This window comes from Callorhinus ursinus, unplaced genomic scaffold, assembly GCF_003265705.2.
Source record: "Callorhinus ursinus isolate GAN/ISIS: 27379988/994484 unplaced genomic scaffold, GSC_fseal_2.0 scaffold379, whole genome shotgun sequence".
Taxonomy (NCBI): domain Eukaryota; kingdom Metazoa; phylum Chordata; class Mammalia; order Carnivora; family Otariidae; genus Callorhinus; species Callorhinus ursinus.
The window spans coordinates 26,055-31,040 of NW_027397434.1; the positions used below are offsets into that span (position 1 = coordinate 26,055).

General features: G+C 46.0%; 1 pseudogene; it reads right to left on the reverse strand.

The window, feature by feature from the left end:
- Window positions 1–3,431: 3,431 nt before the first annotated feature.
- On the reverse strand, window positions 3,432–4,347 carry LOC112814497 (suppressor of cytokine signaling 2 pseudogene; annotated as a pseudogene).
- Window positions 4,348–4,986: the final 639 nt, after the last annotated feature.

Below are 4,986 nucleotides of genomic sequence, written 5' to 3' on the forward strand. Positions count from 1 at the left end.
CCCTTCACCAGACACCACCGATGGGATTGTCCAAGGGCCAGGATATGAGAGAATGAGGAAAACAAGAAAGAAGAAAGAAAAGGAAGCCCAGGGCACTGCTGTGCTTTGTGGGGATTAGGAGTCGCATTTTTCGACTTGGAGCCGAAGCTAGCAGCTTCCCCTGAGCGTTCTCTGCCTGTGCCCCACAGCTGACGTGTGAGTTTCCACCTACTTCCGATTCAAGTGTGACGCTGGAGGGAAAATGGCAAACTCACCACCACTGGAGGTCCTTTAAATCCTGGTCTTCTTCCCCAATCTACCCAGCACTATTTTCTTCTGAGGGTCCTCCAGTAGCTGCCCCTGCATTCTGTCCAGGCTTTCTAATGAGACACAGTGGAAGATACAGGTGCAGTGTTATTCCATCTTATCCAGAACTGGAACCTACAGTGGATTTTAGAAACCAGAAGTAAAAGAGAAACCCAGATTAGTGCGAATCCATTCTTTTTACTGGGAAGATAATTAAACCCACTGTCTGCTGCTAGTGGGGCAGCCATGTTACCCTCATCTCCACAGGATGGCTTCATTACTCTCATCGAAATTGTATGCCCAGGCATATCTTTATCTAATTCTGCTTCATTTGAAAGAATTTTTCATAGTCATTGAAATTTCCAGCTGCTTCGAGACTAGGTTGAATAAGTAAACTGATGACTCTCTGGGATGTGCTCACTTGTTAAAGATGTCTCATAACCCGAATACTCCGGGGTCCTGCTAATTCTACAACCAAGGTCCTTCGGGGATCATCTCAAACCCACAGTCTTGGATATTAACTTCCACTTTTGACAAGAATGTGGATGGCGATGCCAACCCCAAAGACGTTAATTAAGAGACACCAGATCACATCATTAGATGCACATGTATTGATTCTCCCTATTGATTCTTTAAGAGCTAGCCAGGAAGACACAACGAGAGTTGAGAGAACAGAGATGCCACAGTCCCCACTTCACTGAAATGTAGAGTTCATGCAACGGATCCTGTTGATTCCTTCAGCATCAGGGGATAGGGTGCAGGAAGGGGGTCAGGAAAGGAAATGCTTGCCAGATACCTTTTTCCCAACCTGGATTAGTGAATATAGAGTTTGAAGAGAGAAGTGAGCTCTTGAGGGAAATGTGGAGGCAGAGTTTCTCTCAGATTAGAAAAAGGAACATCTGGGTGTGTGGGGTAGAGGCTACAGGGCGGGCAGGGATGCTCCAAACTGTGCTCCGAACTCAGAGACAGTGGTCACGTGATGCCCCACGGATGTGGATCCCACCTCAAACCTAGCTCAGAGGTAGCAAGAGAGCTTGAGATCTGAAGGGTCCACGGGAGCTGGCAGGGGGTGTCTCCGCTCTCAGCTGTCATTGCTCCAACCTGGAACCCCAGAGGCAGAGACTCATTTTCTAGAAAAAGCTCCACTAGGAGAGTGCCATACAAATGACACTTGTATTCCAAGCAGCCAATTGGAGATAAAATTAAGTTGATCGAAAGGTACTGAAGACATAAAACACTTCTGGCACACCCAAGTTGTGGATCGAGCTTCCTGTCCATGACCCTCCACCACCGCTACCAGCCAGCCACACCACACGCACCATAAGAAATAGTAAACAGAGACATAACCTTTGTGGAAAGGAGGATTTTCAGCAAAGATAGGAGGCTGCCAAAGCCAGGGAGTCTCATTCAGCCAAATGATTACAGCTTGATTTTATTTCTAAACATCTTTTTAGCATTATGTTGTCACCTCCAATTAAGTAGCCTTCTTGCACAGGGGGTAGAAGATCCTAATTGGCTCTGGCAAAGGAATTTTTCATTCATTTCAGGAGGGAAAGGATGAGGAACATATGCAGTTCCACTAATGGTTTCATTTTGTAAGACACTGAGTATTGTTTAGGTTCTGTTCTTCTGTTATTGTGTGCAGATGAACAATGGTTCATGCCAAGTAGAGGGCTGTGTTGGGGGGGAGGGTGCATTTAATTTACTGGCAGCTACAAGCCTCCATGATTGGTTCTTCTCTCCCCTGGTGAGGTCAAGAACCAGCCCTGATACGATTTCTGCTGAATCGGTTTGCTGTGATTTGTCTTGTCCTCTTGCCCAACATTAATCATATCTCCAAATGAGTGTTGGGCTGAATTACAGAGCATATTTCTTTTTTTTTTTTAACTTTTAGTTTTTATTTTGAATTATGCCTACTCAACCCATAAAAGACCAGGATGTGTACAATCTTTGTAAGTTTCTAAACCATGTTTTTGGAAGCACCCAGGGCATTAGTGTGATGCCTATTCAATGTGTAAAAGACCAGGCCACTGGACAATACTTGTCCTGTCGAAACCATGCTTTCCAAAACGCAAAGGGCTAATGCGGCCCATAACATTAGAGAAGGGTAAGTCATGTTCTACCAGTTGCTGAATATTTGGCTGATTTCACGTGACATGAGTTTTTATGGCAACTGTCTATTACTATGAATGTTTCCGTTCTCTACAATTCAAAGTAGTAAGTGCAACTTGTAAAAGTCAAGTTTTTTTTTTTTATTTAATACATTCTAGTCAAATAGTAACAGCAGTAAATAAACACTTGAAAAAACAGGCAGGTATCCCCCTGTATCTGGAAGAGATTTAAGTCAAAGTATTCTACATGGTAGAAGGGAGACAACTGCTGATGTCCAGGTTAGACAATTTAAGGACAACTTGTTAATTTCTACAGCCATTTCCAAAAAGTCAATGGCAACAGGTTGGGACACAGCTACTTGAAAGGATCAAATGTCTTTATCTACATGGTTTTATTAACAGGGATTGAGTTGCACCTGTAGAGCATGACATTTTTGTCTTTAGCCTTAAAGGAAAAGACAGTCTCTTCCGTGTGCACCAGTTTGAAATAGTTCTGAGATGAGGCTCCCTTAAAACGGGTTACTACAGTTCTCATTCACATGAGAGAGTTCATATGTGTAGTAAAAAGTCATATACAGGATTTCATGGTCACCTTTTTGGTTGATTTGGTTAATTGCGTAAATGAAGGATAAATACTCACAAGCTTATCTGTTTAACAAAACTCCTAGGTACATCAAGAATGTAAAAAGAGAAAATGGCCTAGAGGGGACTCTGACCACCAGGCATCTAAAATGGAGGCTAAGCCCGGTGTCAGTTGGGTTCCTCCACTCCTTCTGTACTCCTGCATCCAGTTCTCTCCCTACTACCATGGCGTGGACCTTTGACCTAATAAGGAGGAACCTCAGAAAGGCAAAGGCATTCTGATAAAATGTTCCTTTCAGCCTTTCCTTGGGACATTTTGTTTTTAACTTAAGAGGATTAACTGGTCTTGGTCAGCCTTAGGAAGGTAAGCATCACTCTCAGGTGAAAATATTTGGGGGAACTTTAAATAGCTAGCTACCTCGGCACAGGTTTAAATTAGATTGACTTCAGCTGTTTTTAGAATCCCAAGTAGTTATCCAGAGCAGTCACTCAGGTTTTGGTTCTCTTTGACATAGCTGCATTCGGAGAGACTCTATACGAGGCATGGTTAGAAAAAGAGAAACACTTATACCTGGAATTTATATTCTTCCAAGTAATCTTTTAGTCTTGTTGGTAAAGGCAGTCCCCAGATGGTACCGGTACATTTGTTAATGGTGAGTCTACAGAGATGCTGCAGAGGTGGCGCTGATGTGTAGAGCGGTTTGGTCAGGTAAAGGTGAACGGTGCCGTTCCAGGGGGCTTCTGGGCCCGTCCGCTTATCCTTGCACATCTGAACATAGTAGTCGATCAGATGAACCACACTGTCAAATTGTTTAAACTTGGACTTGACACATATGATAGAGTCCAATCTGAATTTCCCATCTTGGTATTCGATTTGCAGATTAGTTGGTCCAGCTGATGTCTTAACAGATATTGTTAGTAGGTAGTCTGAATGCGAGCTATCTCTAATCAAGAAAGCACCTTCTGGTGCCTCTTTTAATTTCTCCTTGGCTTCATTGACAGTCATACTTCCCCAGTACCAACCTGTTTGACTGAGCTCCCGAAGGGCCTTCGCCAAACGTGCCGCCTCCGGGGACAACTCCTCCGCGGATCCCGCAGTCCCCCATTGGCTCTGCGTCCCTTCCGCGCCATTCCCGGAGGGCTCGAGGCACCGCAGGGTCATGGGAGAGGGGTCACCGCGGCAAAGACAGGTGGCCACCCGCGATGGGGTCAGAGCGGGGCACGCGTCCTTCTTGGAAGTCAGTGGGAACCCAAAAACGAGTCCCTGCGGGGTATCCGAAATGGTGGAGAGGGAGGGGATGGGGTGCTTCTGGTTCTTCCTCCCCAGGTTCCAGTGGACGAATGGCAAAGTCCCCTGCAGGCGCGGTCACCCACAGTTTGCCTCGGCCTCGGCCGCCGCCTCCACACCAGGCAGCCTCCCCAGTGGACATGGGGCGGGGGAACCGGGAGGGGCCCGGGAGAAGAGGGGTGTCTGACCGAGTTTCCCCTGTTGACTTTTAATTTGGGAACGAGATGCCTGGGGATGCGCTCTGTGGCAGCCAGAATTCTTGCCCAGAGGGCAAACAAAAGCACCGGGGACCATCGCCTAGAACCCCCGGGCTCCAAAATCCCCCACCCTGGCCAGGTGCTGGCTTTTCCCCTCACAGAACATATTTCAATGGAGGAAGAATGTATTTCCCCTTATTGGATGGCCCTTCATTTTGACTTTCAGCTCCCTCCCAGCCTTTCCAAGGTCTGCAATCAACAGTCACGTGGCTCCAGGTCCTCTATCTGGGAGAAATGTGGAGACCTTGGCAGTACTTTCTTCTCAGACTTCAGAATCCAGGGTTTATGTAGGGATTCAAAGGACTTTATTCTTCTTCCCTTGCCAGTGAGATGCATTCTCAACCTCTTATTTTAAAATTGTCCTCCCTTTTTTCTAGAATTCTGCTGGATTTCTCTCACCGATCTTCTCGGGAATTAATATGGTTTATCTTAGGGAAAGATAGCTGTGCCCCCAGGTGACCAA